The 19,775-nt window shown below is 44.7% G+C and overlaps 1 protein-coding gene across 2 annotated transcripts in view; it reads left to right on the top strand.

Annotated features, from left to right (window-relative positions):
- The window catches only part of pdlim1 (PDZ and LIM domain 1 (elfin)), a 90,181-nt gene that overhangs the window by 31,849 nt on the left and 38,557 nt on the right, over positions 1–19,775 (top strand). The gene's annotated exons all lie outside the window — the stretch shown is intronic.

Here is a 19,775-nt window from a genome sequence, read left to right as displayed (position 1 = left end):
ATTGGGAGCATCAGACACAGGAGACAACCCCAATAAATTAACAAGTGAAGTGTGCCTCACCTGGAAGGACTGTTTTGAGCCTGAATGAGGGTGAGGGAGGAGGTGAATGTGAAGGTGTAGCACTTTGGCCACTTTCAGGGATAAGTCCTAGGAGGGTTAAATGGACAAGTGAAATAGAGGGCAGCAGTCTGCAGAAGACAGAGTGGTGGGGAGGTAAAGATATGTTTGATAGGATCCCTTTGGAGATGGTGGAAGTTGAGGAGAATGTTCTCGTGGATATGGAAGCTCATGGGATGGTACGTGAAGTCAAGAGGAAATCTATCCCAGTTAAGGTGCCAGAAAGATGGGTGAAGGCAGCATCAATGGTAAAGGAAAGGAAATCCCTTTCTTTGAAGAAGATAAACATCTCTGATATTCTGGAAAGGAAAACCTTATCCAGGGAACAGATGCAGCAGAGACAAAGGAACTGAGAAAAGAGAATGGCGTTTTTACAGGAGACAGGGTAGAAAGAAGTATAGTCAAGACAGCTGTGAGAGTTGATAGGTTCATGGAAGATATTTGTAGGCCGTTTGTCTCCAGAGATGGAGACAGAGAGATCAAGAAAAGGGAAAGAGGTGTCAGAAATAGACCAAGTTATTTAAGGGCAGGGTGGAAGTTGGGGGTAAAGCTGATGCCATTGACGAACTTAGCAGTACTAAAGCTGTTGTCGATGTAGCGCCAAAAAAGTTGGGCTGCATTACTAGGGAGGGGTTGGAAGATGGACTGTTGTGTTTAATAAAATACTTCTCACTTTTCTCTTCTGAATGGTGAGTAATCCCAGGGTCTGACAATGGCAACTTTACAAATGGACTAAAGCATTTCTTAGCCACCAAGTGTGCCTTGGTTGTAGGTCACATCCCCCTATTGGTGTGATCAAGTCCCACTCCAGAGACATGACCACTTAAGCTAGGGTGTTACTCCTTGTACAGAACTGACAAATTGCCTACCTTCAGTTATGTGAAGATTTGCGCAATGTAAAGGAATGTTGTGACCAATATTTACTCTTTAAATAATATCCTAAAGAATATGTTAGCTGGTTATTTACTTAATTGCCTCTTGTATTGGCTTCCTTTGTTGCCACTTCAACTTAAGAAAACGCCTGTGATGTCTTTTGGTGAACAAAGGCCTAAGTCCATTTTAATTAAATAATGCATGATTTTTTGTTTCCTTTAGTCTGTAATTAAACTATGTGGGTGTAGAAAGATCCCAGATTATTAAAACTGGCACTCGGCCTGTTTGGCTTCTTCATAATTGGGGGCACGATGTAGTAATGTAGCTACCAATGACTAAGTTGGATTGGTTTCTGTAACCAGGTACTCCTAGCCTATTAGCTCAGCAGTAGAAGTGTTCAAAGTACATTTAGTATCAAAGTATATATGAAGTATACAGCCCTGAAGTTTGTCTTCCCACAGAAAACAAAGATGAACCATGGAAACAACCTGTTCAAAGAAAAACATCAGGACCTCCTTGACCCGCCCCCCCCCCCCCCATGCGCAGAACAAAAATGTGAAAATGACAAAAAAGAAATGAGAGAAAATCCAGAATATAAAACACAAAATCAAAAGGCATACAGTATTTCAGTATAGTTCAGCACAGTTTTAAACCAGCATATGCATTTCTACAAGATGGAGCTTCCTACAGGAAATTTTCCATTAGTTTTGCCGTTGTAGTCCCAACATTGATCACACATAAAAATTTCACTCACAAGACTTGGCGTGTTTCTGTGGTAGGATTACGTGACTGTCAGTATAGCACAGGGGAAAAAAATGCCTGAGCTCCAGTGCCCTGCGATGGAGACAAAGTAAAAATGAGAGATGCTCAGACAAACAATTTTCATCCTGTAATCAATAACAGAGGAGAAGGAGATTCTTGGGAAGGAAAGGGATGGGGAAGCTGTGTGACAAAGGAGAGAGAACATAAGAGGAATTGGCAAAAATAACACTAAAACTCTGATGTATAATGATTGTGATTGAATATTCTTCACAGAAGTAGTAGAAACATGCAGTCCAGATGAAGATGAATGTGACCTGAAACATAGACTGTCCATCTCACCCCATAGGTGCTCCCTGACCTGCTGAGCGTCTCCTGCTCTTGGCATGTTGAAACATTGAGCAGGTCAGGAAATGTCCTATCCATCCCTCCCCACCCTCTCTATAACTTCAGCATAACCTGTTTTCTCTCTTAGTCCTTCCACACATGCTGTCTGGTCTCCCATCATTTTCTGTTTTTGTTTCATACTTCCAGCATCTGGATTTCTTTGATTTTCATAAATAACCATTTTTCACATTGTTTTCGATGGTGAATCCTGTTTGTTGTCTGTGAATCTGCTTTGCGTTTAGGTGTGTGTGGGTGAATTGGAACCCAGTTTAAATCTTTTCATGTCTCGCAGACAAGGAACCACAGTAACTGCAGACAGGGAACAGTAGACTGAATCTTTTTTCTTTCCAGTCTTTGGGAGTGTGTCAGAACCTCGGTATATTGGGTTCAATGTTCTCACAGGATGGAGAATGAGATTGTATTTCTGCTGGGATGTGTGGGGCTTCCCCTTGGCGGAGCTGAATGATGATGAGCTGGGATTATTTGCTGTTTCTCTACTCGCTGTGTGGGCTGCGAGCGGCTTGGGCAGCAGTAACATGAGTACCTTGAAAAAGCAGCAGATCGGAATCTGGGAATTATTTTCACGCATCAAGATGGAATTTTTATTTTCTCTTAACTTCTTACAAGTGCTGCAGACAATTAGTCTTCAGGGCACAGACTGCAGGTTTTTTTTAGGTGCCAACATTTCCCGCCCTTCCCTTTTAATAATAATGTTCAGAGGCTTCAGATTTCGGTTGGTTTCAAAACATTGTTTTTTCGTCTAGAGTATGGCAGGTCATTTATGATCACTTATTGCTTTATTTTAATAGCAACTCTTCCAGTTTCCACACATCTCCCATGTGGCCACCATTAACCGCAAACTTCCCCACTAATACTTCATTACAGCTGCGTTTTCCACAGGGAGTCCATCATCTCCACCTCACGGTTCCCAGTTACTCTGTCTGTCTCGATTGCTCTTTTCTCCACCAGAGCCTCTCGTCAGGATTTTCTGTTACATTATATTTGTCAAGAGTGTTCTGTCTTGACTGCCATTTCTCATACCTTCTTTATTTCAGCTCCTTTCTCCTTATAATTGTCAGCTCACTTTCTGTTTCAATCAGAAGGTCATGGTTTCAATTTCTAATGGAAGTTCATCACCCATTTATCTGTGCTGATGAACCTGTACAGTAGTGAGCAAATGCGTCACTGACACAAGCTCTGATTGTTGAACTGTCTTGATCTGCCCTTTCTGGGTGCAAAACCCATGGTCCTTGCACCTTACTGTCTTGCTTTCTCTGTCAATGTTAAACTATATGCTGCATTCTGTTATTGTTTCCCCTTGTATTATCTCAAGGTACGTTGTTTTGAAATGATCTGTATGGATGGCTTGCAAGACTAAGTTTCTCTCCATATCTCAGTACGTGACAATAATAAACCAATACCAATTTGTATCATGTCGAACAATAATAGCATAAGCAATGTGTCTTAAATTCTGGTCGTCGTTGTGTTGATTGTTTATGAGACTGTGAATTTAGTTTCTAGTGCATTGGAAATGTGGTAAGGTTCCTCAAGAAGGAGGAGGAAGATAACTGGGGAGTAACAGGATGGTTAACTTCCCATTAGGGGGAAAAATTGCTGGAATGTTTTATTAAGGAAAGGCTAGAGACTGAGCTTAAGACAACATTGGTTCTGCCTAATTATGTTATGAAAGGGAATACAGAAAACTACTAGAGTTCTTTAGGGAACACACACAGAATTCTGGAGGAGCTCAGCAGGCCAGGCAGCATCTATGGAAAAAAGTCCAGTCAACGTTTCGGGCAGAGACGCTTCGGCAGGACTAAGCCCGAGCTGCTGCCTGGCCTGCTGAGTTCCTCCAGCATTTTGCGTGTGTTGCTCGGATTTCCAGCACCTGAAGATTTTCTCTTGTTTGAGAGTTCTTTGGGGGATGTAATTGGCATATAAGACAAAGGGAACCCAGTGCATATAGTATATTTGGACTTCATGAGGTATTCTGGTAAAGTGACATATAACTACACAAAATAAGGGATATAGGTTTGAAGGTACCTGGTATAGAAAATCAGTTCACAGACCTAAAGTGAATAGTTGAAATAAATAGCTAGAACAGGAACCACTGGTGAGGAAGGATGAATTTTGACATTTTCTACCAGACTTGGAAGAATAGAAGGATAGAACATTACAGTGTTATCCTTTGTTACAGAGAAGCTGTGTTTATAGAAAGCCTTTGCCAATTTTTGCCAAGAGTTCATGTTACAGAAAAATCCCAATACCAAAGTTTGTTGTTTCTTTTACACTTTGTTCTCCTAAGCATTCCAGAAGAGCAGATTTTTATTCCATATCTCAAATTTCTTTGGTAGTGGATTCCATAAGGTCATATTTCCATTATGTGAACTGCTGAAATGTTGGGGTTATCTGTACTTAGATGTTGTGAAGATAATGAATGAGAATTAACATATCTTAGAGGGTAGAAGCAACACTCAGCTGAGTTCCTTCAGCGTGTTGTGACCGTTGCTTTGACCCCAGCACCTGCAGAGTATTTTGTGTCTTAGAGGGTAGATTCCTCCCTGGAGAAGTCTATAATTGAGAGGCATAGCTTCAAGTTGGGTGGTCTGTTCAAGCTGGAGATGAGGAGGAATTTATTCCAAAGTTTGTAATTAGTTCTCATTCTCTGCCCCAGAGAGCTGGGGGTGAATTGAGAAGCAGGGAGGCTGGGGGGTGGAGGGGAAAGGGGTGGTGGATCACTTCATCTGCCCTCCCCTACCCACCCACCTTCTCCCTAACCTGGTTTCACATATCATTTTCCAGCTTGTACTCCTTCGCCTCTCGCCACCTTCTTATTCTGGCCTCTTCCCCTTTCCTTTCAAACCTTGATGAAGGATCTCAGCCTGAGACGTCAACTCTTTATTCCTCTCCATAGATGCTGTCTGACGTGCTGTGTTCCTCCAGCATTTTGTGTGTTGCTCTGAATTTCCAGCATCCACAGAATTTCTCGTGTTTATGATTTATCCTAAAGTGCAACACTTGAACAGATTTTCCTGGTCATTATCACTTCACAGTGTGCTCTGCCCAAGTGGCCTGTCTTGGTTCCCTATGCAAACAGTGACTGCACAAAATGCTTCTTTGGCTGTGTTGGGCTTTGGGAAATAGTGAGACTGTGATAGTGGCAACAGAAACATAGGTCAGTTTCCTTTACCGCCCTTTCTGCATATTGAATGAAGTTGACCCAGAGGTGGCCATTGATGCCAAATCAACCTAAAGTCACCTAGACTAGCCCCTGCCTCATGTACGCGTCTGCAGCAGCAGTGATCTGGGCCCTTTCATTGAGACATAGTCACACAGCACAGAACTGTTCATCTTGTCCCATCATTGCCGTGTCTTAGTGTTTGATCCACTGTGTTCTATACTTCTATATGTTAGTTATTTAAGTGATGGCCCAGAAGCTTAAATATCATGAGAGTCCCTGCCACCACCATCACCCTCTCAGCAGTGTGTTCCAAATCGTAACCACCTTCTGGGTGGAAAAAAATCTTTTCTTTTAATTCCCTCTGAATCTCTTGTTTCTCATCATCCTGAGGCCTTCTGTTGGTCAGGGTCAACCATGGATGTTGGAGAGTGGGAGCTAGCTGTCTACGTGACATGCAAGCCAGGGCAGTGCAAGATGGAAAGCAAGCTGTTGCCCATGCATAGTTCAGCACCTGCAGCGTCACAGGAGTTGCCAGGCGACGTTGAACTCAATGTAGGTTGGCCTTAGGGACTCCAGCTCTGGATTTTTCCTCAGGCTTTACTCCGGAAGCCTTCCCCCATGAGTGCATATAGCTGCAAGGCAGCATAGGTGCCTTGTGACTCATCATGGGTACCTTGTAAATGGAGAAATTTTGTTTTTTACTATCTGCTATGTCTCTCATATTTTTTTGCTTGTCTCCTGAGAGCTCTCCTCTGCTCACAGGAAAACAAGCCCAGGCTATCCAGTAAAGCAAGAAGAACATGCTGGAAAAGCTCAGCAGGTCCAACAGTATCAGTGAAAAGTGAAACGGTTAATGTTTTAAGTCTGAGGCTTTTTGTAAAATCTGAGAATTATCTGGAGTATTGATGCTGCCCTTTGTCTAGTTGCTTGTGGCAATCAAAATTTAAATATCAACGTGAGGTTCTTGCAGATGCTGGATATCTTCAGCACACAGAAAATGCTGGCAGAACTCTGCAAGTTAGGCAGCATCCATGCAGAATAAACAGTTGACATTTCAGGCCAAGACCCTTCATCAGGTCTGGAATGGAAGGAGCAAAAGTCAGAAAGAAGCTGCTAATTTCAAGCATTTGTGTTCTGATGAAGGGTCTCAGCCTGAAATGTCGACTGTTTATTCCCTGCATAGATGCTGCCTGACTTGCACAATGCTGGCAGAACTCTGTGTGTGTGTGTGTGTGTGTGTGTGTGTGTGTGTGTGTGTGTGTGTGTGGCTCAAGCTTTAAATATCTCTCTCATGGCCTTGGTAATTTCTTCCCTTGCCTCCCACATCAGCCTGGGCTATATCTCATAGGCCCTAGGAACTTGCTCAACTTCAAGTTCCTTTTCACTCTTATCAGGCAGAATTTTACGATCCATAATGAAATCTCCAGCTCCAACGACTTTCACTTTGGTGAATAGAGATGAAAAGCTTGCCCACATATTCTTGTGTCTACACACGCATAGTCCTTTCTGCCCACAATGGGACCCACAATACTTCACTGTATTCTTCCTTTTTATTTATTTAATCAAACCATTTATATACTCTGATATCCAAGGATCCCCAGATTTGCTGTCCACTTCATTTCTCTGCTGTCTTTGTGCCTTTCCATAATTACTTTAAAACTCACCAAGTTATGAATACTATTACCAAAGTATTCTCCCATTGAAACTTTGTCCACTTGCCCAACTTCACAACACAGAATGACCTCCTTCCTTCGTAGGACTGTCTGTGTACTGACACAAACATTTTTCCTGAGTCCATTTTAAAATCTCACTCCTTCTGATTCTAAGTGTTGCCCAATAAATATTGGGTAAATTGAAATCCCCTATGACTGCAGTATCATTCCTCTTGACTGTGAGGAAAATGGAGGGGTGTGGACATTCTGTAGGCACAAGGGATTAGTTTAGTTGGCCGTTTGATTACTAATTTACTTGTTTCGGCACAACATTGTGGGCCAAAGAACCCATTCCTGTGCTGTACTGATTTATATTCTATCTCTCTGTAACTTGCCTACACATCTACTGCTCTACCTCCTGCAGAATGGACTTTCTCCATACATGGTCACCAGGCTCACTGGAAGGTTCATCTGCCACGTTGAGCTGCTGTTCTCTCCGCCTCCCTGGTGGTAAGAGTAAATAAGTGATGATATTTGAGGAAACTGAAAGCCATAAAGTAACAGAATGCAGGTGTTGGGTCAAAGCTGTGCTGGTGTTTGGTAGCACTCTTCCCATTCCACACACAGCCACTTTTCCAGTTCTCTTCTGCAAGTTGCTATTGAATCTGTTTCCTCTGGCTGGATACTTGGATAACACCAACTAATGCATAAAGATTAATTTTTTTTTCTTCTGGCTCATTCCCAATCACTTTGAACCCGAGCCTGATTATCGATTACTCTACCTCTCCTAACAGTTTCTATTTGCTCAGTGTACCAGATGTTTAAACCTCCATTGTCTGAAGTGAACAGTGGAAGTCATGGCAGGCTCTTCATTTACCTGTAATCCCTCATTCTCTTCCACATCTTCTGTACCCTCAAAGGAAACATTTGGTATTTAGATCTCCTCCATTTCCTCCTGGGTTCTTTGGAGAAGAATGATGCAAACATGAGAAAATCTGCAGATGCTGAAAATCCGAGGCAACACACACAAAATGCTGGAGGAACTCAGCATACCCAGCAGCATCTATGGAAAGGAATAAGCAGATGACATTTTGGGCCGAGAATCTACATCAGGACTAATTGATTAGAAAGATTAATTCCTGGGAATCCCAGATTATTCAAGACCAGTTGCATTCTGGCAGTCTGTGTCCTGAGTGAGTCTGTGACAAACTATCAACACATCTTCATATTTTCCAACGTAACCTCTAATTCCTAACCTCCTCCTGTGCTGCCTTCTCTCCCTGGCTCTGTGCACATTCCTCCTGGTGCTGGGTGAGAGGTGTGTCAGAGACCTTGTTAAACAAGGCTTGCATTTCTGGCAATGGACTGAGTGAGTGAGCTCACCTAAGGGAGTTACTGGTTTTCTGAAGTCACCACTTTTACCAGGCATTGTCAGCCATGGCCCCCTTTAAACCCAGAGAAATAATAAGTTCCAAGTAATGTTTCCATCCCACTCCTGGACAAACCTGGAGGGCTGATTCCCAAATAAAGAAGGAACTGCTGGAAATCGTCACTGGAGAGAAGTCCATTGAGCTGCAAGGGAAACTTCAAAACTGGAGTTACTGAGTTGATGGAGCAATTGATTTACTGTAGTCAATTGCTCCCATAAGTTATGTATTTGGCAGACTAGTAAAATGTGAACTGGTTGAAACCATACCTTTTTTGTCCATCTTTCCCTGTGTTCCATTGTAATGGCTTATCACTGGGTGGTTCTGATCATGATGAATGGGACTGTTGATCCTATAACTCATGGGCCATGAATGTTTGTATATATTTCCCCACTTCTTTTCCACTCATTAACTTCTCAATGACCAGAATGTAGCAGGAATGCAGTGACCTCTTCTACATGTTCCTTTTTTTTCCTTAGTTTTTTCACACCGACTCTGTGTCTTTGATTTGATTCCAAATCACTGTTTTCTCCTTTGTCCTTGCACTCACTGGTCAAGGAAAATGACTTTGGATCTAATGTTCATGACTTATGAATGTTGATGTTACTATCATTGTTGAATAATCAAATCTTGATCTGATCAGATTTTGCTGCTGGTACACTTATAAAAGCATGAAGGCATGACCAAGGGCTTCAGTTGTTGCTCATCCAGTTCTGTGGGGACATGAGGGAGGGTAGATGAGAATGGTTCAAGCTGACAGGAAGGCAATAGTAACTCGAATAACCACAAGTTACATCAATGGTGTACAGAAAAGCATCTCTGAATGCACAACACATCAAACCTTGAAGTGGATGGGCTGTAGCAGTAGAAGATCACAAATGTACACTCGGTGGCCATTCTAGGTAGGTACAGGAGGTAATAAAGTGGCTACTGAGTGTATATTGCAATACGAACGGTGATGAATGCCCTGTGCCCAGAGTTTTTCAGCCCCAGAGGAGAGACATCCCTTGCACTCTTTCATTAATGTGTCTGTAATCCAAATGGCATGCAAAAAATCTCATGCCAAATTATGCCCAAGTCTGACAGGAGGCACGGTGCTCTGTCTCCTATTGTTGGTGATCATTCTAGGCGAAGTGGCGTTGTGAGTGGTTCTGCAACAGGCTAACAATAGAGCAGACCATATACAGACATGAAGCTGCACGGCCTCAGGCTGTCTTATTGATCCATTATTCCTAGCTTGTTCCAATTAAGTGATCTTCCTCCAACTCCACCCCCCACCACCCCCCGGCTCTCAATGCGTGGATGCAGTGTGTTCATCTGCACAAACTCAGACTACATGAATTTTTGTAATGTTTTTAATTAAACCCCTGGAGATTTGGTAGTTTCAAATCTCCACCAGTTATTTTGCCATCTGAGAATGCATTTAAATAGAGCTGGGTCAAGAAGTCATTACTAGTTCCTTACACTGAAGACAAATGCAGTCTTCCTTGAGTCAGGCTGTTGCTTTTCATGAGTTTAAAACTACCGAATCAGAATTTGCTTGAAATATGGCAAAGCCAGGGCTGGTAACAAGTGTTCGCTGGCCAACGTTATCCCCAAATCAAATTTTGAGCATTCAGCAAACCCGCTGAGGTCTTTGCACTCCTTCGGTTTCCACCTGACTTCCTGAGTGATGCATGAACTCTCCTCCGTTTGTAAAAATTACCTCTTTAACAAAGTTTGCTATGCAAAAAAAACCCACAAAACTCTATGGGGAACCTAGTGCACTAGGCAGCATCTGTAGCGGAACGTGGATGGTTAATTTACCCGGTCGAGACCTTTCATATATGAAATTTTGTTTAACAATACTTCTATAAACCATGTTCGGAAAATTTACTGTGCTAAAGACGTGTTTATAAATATAACACATTCAAAATACATTTATTATCGAAGTATGTACAAGCTGAGATTCGTCATCTTACAGGCAGTCACAAAACAAAGAAACCCAATAGAACCCTTTAAAAAGACTGTCAAACACACAAGTGCAAAAAAAAGAACAAATCGTGCAAACAATAAAAAGTAAGCAAGTAACATACAGAAATAAAGTTCACAGCCACGCAACCAGTCACCATTGCAACTGGTCCAGGAGCCTGTCATTGCAGGCCACAGCCTCAGCTCAGCCCGGAGACAAGTAAACCTCGCTGAGCAGTGAGCTGAAGACTGGCCCATCCCTCACCTTTGGCCCTGATACTCTGACCATTTCAGACTGGCCCAGCACTTAAATTGGCCAAACATCGGTTCATTCCTCATCCTCAGACCCGGGCCCTGCCACCTCGATTTGGCCCATACCCAACTTTTCCAATCTGGCCTGGTGCTTAAAATCAGTCAAACATAGGCCTGTTCCTCACTGTTGGGCCTGCGCCCGGCAGCTTTGGCTCTGCCTCACCTCGCCTTGGATCTGCCACTTTCAGTCCACTCTAGCAATAGCCAAACATTGGCTCTTTCCGTTCTCTTGGACCTGACCTGGGCCGGGCCACCTCGATTTGTCCCAAACGGGCCACACCACAATCAACCTGCACCTTCGAGACTTCAGTTCACCCTCTAAAATACCAGGTCATACAGGCAGTTCAAAAGCTCAGCTCCAAAAGGAAAGTTACAGGCTACTCATTGCAATGATCATTGTCCAGAAAAAGTGTGATTAATAAAGTCATTAGTACTGTTTGCTGAGAGTAAAGCATCGCTGTGTTTCACCAGCACCTTCTTTAATCTGCTGTCATCCTTAGACAGACTGAAGGTTTCCTATTGTCTGCTCTGGGGCAGTTTGCTAGGGACTTGTTTGGCTACTTTTGCAGGAAAATGTGCTGATAGTTTTACATCTGACTCCACCCAACTCACACCGCATCATTGCATCTCTTGCGATATGTAATCTGACCATGGACGGATAAGCTGTGTTGAGCAGCGTGAAGGAAAGAAGCTGCTACTTGGGCATTTGAACTGCCCCAACAGACTGTCAAAGCTGCTCAACTGGATTATTTGTTTGAGGTACTACAGGCAGTGTTTGACTCCAGGTAAATTTGGGTACCATGATCGGGGAGTGTTCACTGTTCCAGTAGGCTGGGTGTTTAAAGAGTGTCTGGGATAGCATGCAAATAGCCAGATTTCCCTGTTAGTGACTGTAGCATAATAGGCATCTGTTAGTCTCGTGAAACCATGGATTTGTGCCTTGGAAGGTTTCCAGGGCGCAGGCCTGGGCAAGGTTGTATGGAAGACCGGCAGTTGCCCATGCTGCAAGTCTCCCCTCTCCACTGTGGGCCGATACAGCTTGGCACCGGTGTCGTTGCAGAGCAATGTGTGGTTAAGTGCCTTTCTTAAGGACACAACACACTGCCTCAGCTGAGGCTCGAACTAGCGACCTTCAGATCACTAGACCGACGCCTTAATCACATGGCCACACACCAGTGACCGTAGCATAGGGTTTATAGGAAGAAAGAGACCGTCAGTCCTGGTTTGATGTCTCTTTTCTTCTACACACTCCTGCCCCCATAATATTCTCCTACACGTTTGTTAGTCACTATCCAATATGTACTTGGTGAAAAGTCATTTGAACTAAGTATGGACTTACAACCAGTAGATTCAGGAAGAGGTGAAAACAGATTGGCTTTGTGCTATCTTTAGCTTTGTGTTAGTTCCTCTTTGTATCAGAAGGTAGTGGGTTCAAGTCCTATACCAGAGCACGTAATCCAGTTCTAATTCAGTGCTGAGGGAATGCCACATTTCCATATACACTACCTCTCAGATGACACATTTCAAATGAAACTTCATTTGCTTTCCCAACTGAAGTGTGAAATAGTGCCGCAAGATCTTTCCAAAGAACAAACGATTCTCCTGAGGATGATCCTCTCCCCTTATTGGGGCCCAAGAAGTGCCAGTGGGATTGTTATCATTCGCTGCATCTGAGAGGAGGAAAAGGAGCGGGTTAATCAGTGAGTCCAATGACATCAATGTCAAACACTGAACAGAATTGGTAATGGGCACAACTGAGTCAGTTGTGTCTATTACCAACTTACAGTTTGTTGCCATGCGGGAGTTGCATTTGAATCCTAGTTCAAACCTTATGAAGATGTCTTCTGGGTTGAATTCGCCTGTAAAGATGACTCGTGGAAGACACACAATTTGCTCAGAAAACTGGGTACTGCTGAATATGAGCATTATTTCGTCATGCCTAGAAACCCACTTGACCTATTGTCCAACAGTTAACAAGCATTTCTGGAGAACCATCATCTCTCTTCTCTCATCTACCATTGCCTAAAACTGATTGAAGACTATGCCGATGACTTCATCATATAATCTGGTATTGTCAATCACACATGTGAAAAGTTCATGCTGGGTAATATGACCAAAATACAGTTCAAATGTCTGATTTACATTTGTGGACTTCAGGCACCTGGCAATGCAGACATTCACAAACATCTCCTGGCCAGACCGGAGCAAGACCCTGATATGACTCAAGAATGTCAGTGGTTGATCAAGCTGAAACATTATTTCAACCTGGTCGAACAGAACTGTATCATGCAGTTTCCAGTGGCCCAGACATCATCACTCGGCAGATCTCCAAGCGTGTTGGAACTGCGTTGCATGGCATTACATAAGGAACTGCTAAAACAAGAAACACATTTGCAGCAAATGCCAATGGCATGGTCACAAAGAAGGCTTTTGTTGTCCTTCACTGTCTTCCAGGGCAGATAAGCATGAGGGCAAGATGTTTTAAAGCCATCAAAATCTACAAGGAGTTTAAAGTTTACACAGCCTTACCAATTTTAAATTGCCAGCAAGTGTGATCAAAGCAGTCAACTACTCACATTGGTCAGCTCCAGTACTCATCAACAAGTAAACCAATGGTACAGTGAGGTTGGGTGTAGACTTCTCAACTAGTCTCAATGCGGCTCTGGAGGCACACCATTATCCATTACCAGTACCTGCAGTCTCCTCGTAAAATTGAATGGTGGTCACTGCTTTACGAAGTAGAACCGCCAAGCAGAAGTAATGGAAAAGTCACAGGAGCTTTTCACCATAACAACACATAAGGGGTTGTTTTCCTTCCTCCGTCTGTCTTCAGGGTAAAGGCAGTTCCTTCAATTTTTCAGTAGCTTATGAACACCATGCTGAGTGGTACTGATGGTGTTGTCATTTACCTCGACCACATCATTGTGATGGGCACGGATCGGACACAACTATGCCAATGCCTGGACCATGTTTTGAACAAACTGCAAGACTGCAGACTATGACTTCATGCAAAAAATGCAGCCTCCTGATGTCTTCAGTCAAGTATCTGGGACTCATCGTAGATAAGCATGGTAATCACACAGATCCCTAAAACATTGCTGCTGTCTTAGAGATGTCTACGCCATTAGATGTCAGCACCTTGTGTTGATTTTTGGGTAACATCGGTCGTGATTCAGCATTCTTCTGAGCCACGCACCGGCTGAGGGAGGCACTCAATGCCATGCTCAACAAGGGTGCCATGTGGAAATGGTCTGAACAATGCCAAGGGCATTTTGATCAGGTGGAAAGTATGCTGTCATCTAACTTACTGGAGTTGTCAATTGATGTTGCATCGGATGTGTCCAACGATGGAGTAGGTGTTGTCATATACCATATCTTCCTTGATAGTTCCAAAAAAGTGGTCATATATGCAACCATATCATTGACCACAGCAGAAAGGAATTATGGACAAATTGAGAAAAAAGCCTTGGGAATCATCTTTACCATGAAGAAATTCCACAAGATGGTTTATGGCAGACAGTTCATTCTCCTTACTGATCACAAGCCACTGTTATCCATCTTCAGGTCTAAGAAAGGCATCCCGGTCTAAACAGCTAACCATTTACAAAGTTGAGCTACAATGTTAGTTGCCTACGATTTTAAAATCAAGTACTCATCAACCCAGGAACCTGATCAGGCAGAAGCTCTCTCCAGACTTGTGAATCAACAGGTTACTGAAAACAAGATGCATTTGTGGCTGTGATTTATTGTGAAGTCTACTGGCTTGTATCAGATGCTGCTGAAGGTCTTTTGGTCCATTGCAGAGCAGGAGCAGCTGCAGATCCTTTTCTGCAGGGTATGTCCAGATACCTTGTTAATTGATGCAAGTATTGACTACTTTGATCTAGTCAATGGGTGTACCTACCTTGTCCAGGTTGACAGCTATTCTAAATGGCTATAAGTACTACCTACGAAGTCAACTGCAACAAAGGCTACCAATCAACAGCTGCTGATCTTCGGCTGCTTTAAGATCCCAGTAACACTTGTTACGTACCCCGTAACTGGGTTGCCAAACCAGCAGAAATGGATCACTCAGTTGGAGTCTGGATTACTAGAACTAAGAAAGTTTTATTAAAGAAACAAGCAACACAGTAATCGAAAGGATAATAAATGCAACAGTTCAGCAATGATAAACACACATGTGCACAGAATTAAGATAACAGCGTCAATCAAGCTCTATCGTTGTCTAGGGGTAAATGACCAATTTTAAAGTGACACAAAAGTCCAGTTCAATTTAATAGTTCAGTTCGCAGTAATGGTTGCCAGGGCGATGGACAATGTGGGGGGAAGGAGAGAGAGAACAAGAATGAATGATCATTCAGAAACGGCTTCCACTCACAGACCGGCGATATTGCTCACAAGCAGCTTTTGGGCGGGTCCTTTGTGATGTCACCTGAGGTCACCGACTGTGACCCCTCCTCCAGATGCGGTCGATCCTCTGTAGTGAACCCGGCACCCAAGCAAGGGCGGACACACACCGGGTTCCCGCTGATCGTACCTTTCCACCCTGTGCGTTTAAGGTCCGGTACTTCCCACTGACTCGTGAGAGGCGCACCGCTTCCAGGGTCTCGTTACCTCGGGTGTCATGTGTCCCTGCCTTAGCGAACCTGTCCCTTTTTATCCGCCTGCTGGGGTATCGCCTGTCCATCACTTCAAATAGTTCAGGGTTCAAAGGGGGAGCCGCTCCAGACAGCTCTCTCTCCCGTCCCTTCATTACACATCTCCAGATGCTGCTTCATTGTTCCTTATCTCTCCTTCTCCTGAGGACAGGTGGCAGACCAACTGCTGATGCCACTGATGCTAACCCAGGCCAGCAAACATCTTAATTTTATGTGTATTCTCGTCACATTTCCCCCCTTTTAAGGATTTTTACCGGGAGGTAAAAATTACAAACATGAATACATTATTTGATACACACACAAATATAAATCTTTATCAGCTATTTGGCTAATACAGAGAATTTGAAGTTGTCAACACCTTGGCAGACAGTCATCACATGTTCTGTTCCTTTTGTATGTGTTATTAATAATCCCTTAGACCAGGCTCCAACTCAGCAAACTTCATAGTGGCCAAAAACACTGATGAATTGCGATCAATGTAACCTTTCATTTGGTTTTGTCCCAGACCACAATAACAAGGGTCGTCCCATTCCGACTCAGTTTTCTCTCGCAAGGGCTTAGTAGGAGGGGGAGGGGTAGTGACTGCAGAGTTATCGCAAAACTTCCTATAGTACCCCACCATCCCCAAGAGCCTTTTGAGGGCCCTCTTGTCTGTCGGGGTTGGGAGGTCAGCGATAGCCTGCACTGTAGCTTGCATCGCTGCCAGCTGCCCCTGTGTCACCATAATTCCCGGGTAAGTGACCCTCGTGTGGCCGAATTCATTTTTTTCAAGGTTCACTATCGAGCTGGCTTCAGACAGCCGTATTAAATTGCCAATACACACCTCTGTGTTCATCAGCCCTTTAGTCACTGAATTACTCATTATATATGAGTGTTGTTTACTAGGCTGGCCTATTGTAACAGACATCACCCAACGTCCCAGTTCTTTGCATCGCCTCGGGACTATCAAACACACGGGTGCCAGTCGTTTAATTACTCCTAAAGAGTCGCTTTGTTCGGGTATTAAGGGAGAGACCTTATCAGTAGACCCGGCCAAAACAATAGCCTTCTCCCATCTGATCGATCCCATACTAATCTTTTCAAAATGGTTTTTTTCTCTTATCAGGGGGCCCCTAGCTTTATTGATTTCCACGCTAACACCGACTAAGTTTGTTAGCATATCAAAAGCCTGTGACCGTCTCAGTTCGCGTCGGTCATGATCAATAACATCCTTCCCCCGGGCAGCCGGTAAACCTCTTTCATGATTCCACCAACTGTTTCCTCCAGCACCGCAAAATGTCCACCGGGGGGTACCTCGTGGGCCATGTTAAAAACCTCATCCCCATAACTCTTTTGCACCACCCCCCACTCCTCATCTGCGGGCACAGTACTTGGTCTCCCTTGCTTCCTTAGCACTTCCTCCTCCGCACAATAGCCTACTAGTTCCCTTGTTAAAGCTGTGTCAGAGAGAGCTGTCTCTGCCGAAACCATCAGCCCCTCGTCTCACTCCCGCGTCTGCACAAATTCTTTCCTGGCTACTGCTACGTCTGTCCCAGCTCCCTCACTACCTCTTGTCTCACTACACTCCTTCTTTTCATTTTCTACCCCCGTCTCGTACAAGGTTGGCAGAAACGTTTCAGCTAAATTCACTACCGCGGTCCCGTGATGAACCTGTGAGTCCATGGGCGGGGCCTCACTGCTGGCAGGCTGACCTGTCAATCTCACGATTGGGAGCACGATTCCCCCGGCGACATCATTACCGAGCAAGAGTTCCACGCCCTTCATCGGTAATTCGGACCTCACCCCGATTGTGACTAGTCCAGAGACCAGGTTGCTTTGTAAGTGTATCTGGTGCAAAGGGACTGACTCTGTCCCTTCCCCAACACCTTTTACCTCTACCTCCCCAGTCTGGGTCTCTGAGCTAAACTCTAATACACTCTTCAGTATTAGTGACTGACACGCTCCCGTGTCTCTCCAGATCCGCACTGGAACTGGTCTTAACCCCTCCTTCACTGACACCAATCTGGCCGAGATAAACCTCTCGCGCCCTTCCTGAATTTTGGCAGACCTGTCCTTCCCTAGCGGTTCGCTTAACAACTCGATACAGCCAGTCAAAATTGCCGTTTTTTCTTTTCCCGTCTCCTTCTTTGGGGCAAAGCACCTGGACGCAAAGTGTCCGGCTTTCCCACAATTATAACAGACGACCCCAGGGGACTTCCTACCAGACTGCTCCCGGTCTACCTTATCCTTCTCACTAGTCCCTGGCTTACTTTCTGACTTTTCCGGCGGACTCTCCCCACCGTCCTGACTACCCTTGTGGTAGCCTTTACTCGGGGCAAACTTCATTTTATGCGTCAACGCATACTCATCTGCTAACTTAGCAGTTGCGGCTAACGTGGCTGCCTCTTTCTCATCGAGGTAGGGTCTCATACCCTCAGGGACACAACCTTTAAACTGCTCAATCAGGATCAGCTGTAGCAGTCTGTCATAATCCCCCTCTACCCCCTTTGAGGCGCACCAACGCTCACAATATGTCTGCATCTCACGGGCAAACTCCAAATACGTGCGGTCCCACTGCTTCCTCGCATTCCGGAACCTCTGCCGGTATGCCTCCGGGACCAACTCATAAATCCTGAGGATGGCCTCTTTCACCACCTCATACCTCTGGGCATCTTCCGCGGACAAAGCGGAGTAAGCTTCTTGGGCTTTCCCTTTCAGTACGCTCTGAAGTAACACAGCCCACTTATCCCTCGGCCAGTCCTGACTTATAGCCACTTTTTCGAAATGGAGGACGTACCGATCCACGTCGGTATCGTCAAATGGGGGAACCAGCCTAACCTCCTGGGTCACCCGGAACCCTCCACCTTGGTTCGGCACGTGCCCCTGCTCTGCCCTTAACCTTAACCTCTCCAATTCAAATTCCCTTTCCCTCTGTTTCTCCTCTCTCTCCAACTGTCTATCCCTCTCTCTCTGTTCTCTCTCCAACTGTCTGTCCCTCTCTTTCTCTTCTCTCTCCAACTGTCTCTCTCTCTCTTTCTCTTCTCTCTCCAACTGTCTCTCTCTCTCTCTCTCTTTCTCTTCTCTCTCCAACTGTCTCTCTCTCTCTCTTTCTCTTCTCTCTCCAACTGTCTCTCTCTCTTTCTCTTCTCTCTCCAACTGTCTGTCTCTCTCTCCAACTGTCTCTCTCTCTTGTCTTTCTACCTCTCTCTCCTTCTCTTCTTGCTCCAACTGTCGTACCCGGAACTCGTGCTCGAGTCTCAGTTTTTCAAGCTGTACCTGTACCGCATCTCCAGCAGGTTTTTCAATAGACACCAGCCCCAGCTCGCCTTGGGGAAACACACCTTTAGATACATAGTGCTCTACAATAGCTCTGTGTATCTCCTCTCTCCTCATTGTCGACTTCCCCTTAGCAAGATTCAACCGTTTGGCCACAGCTACCAATTCCGATTTCCTGGCATCCTCTAATGCCTCCAAGGTCGGCGCCTTTATAAATTCCTCAGCCTCCATTTCTGCTGTTTGGGTTAAAATTCCCGAAAGAAAGAAAAGACAATCAATTTACTCCGTCCCAAATTTAGCGTTCAAAATCGCGGACGAGAACCCCACTTATGTTACATACCCCGTAACTGGGTTGCCAAACCAGCAGAAATGGATCACTCAGTTGGAGTCTGGATTACTAGAACTAAGAAAATTTTATTAAAGAAACAAGCAACACAGTAATTGAAAGGATAATAAATGCAACAGTTCAGCAATGATAAACACACATGTGCACAGAATTAAGATAACAGCATCAATCAAGCTCTATCGTTGTCTAGGGGTAAATGACCAATTTTAAAGTGACACAAAAGTCCAGTTCGATTTAATAGTTCAGTTCGCAGTAATGGTTGCCAGGGCGATGGACAATGTGGGGGGAAGGAGAGAGAGAACAAGAACGAATGATCATTCAGAAACGGCTTCCACTCACAGACCGGCGATATTGCTCACAAGCAGCTTTCGGGCGGGTCCTTTGTGATGTCACCTGAGGTCACCGACTGTGACCCCTCCTCCAGATGCGGTCTATCCTCTGCAGTGAACCCGGCACCCAAGCGAGGGTGGACACACACCGGGTTCCCGCTGATCGTACCTTTCCACCCTGTGCGTTTAAGGTCTGGTACTTCCCACCGACTCGTGAGAGGCGCACCGCTTCCAAGGTCTCGTTACCTCGGGTGTCATGTGTCCCTGCCTTAGCGAACCTGTCCCTTTTTATCCGCCTGCTGGGGTATCGCCTGTCCATCACTTCAAACAGTTCAGGGTTCAAAGAGGGAGCCGCTCCAGACAGCTCTCTCTCCCGTCCCTTCATTACACATCTCCAGATGCTGTTTCATTGTTCCCTATCTCTCCTTCCCCTGAGGACAGGTGGCAGACCAACTGCTGATGCCACTGATGCTAACCCAGGCCAGCAAACATCTTAATTTTATGTGTATTCTCGTCACACACTTCTTTC

This window comes from Mobula hypostoma, chromosome 18, assembly GCF_963921235.1.
Source record: "Mobula hypostoma chromosome 18, sMobHyp1.1, whole genome shotgun sequence".
Taxonomy (NCBI): domain Eukaryota; kingdom Metazoa; phylum Chordata; class Chondrichthyes; order Myliobatiformes; family Myliobatidae; genus Mobula; species Mobula hypostoma.
This window is presented reverse-complemented; position numbering and strand designations above follow the sequence as displayed.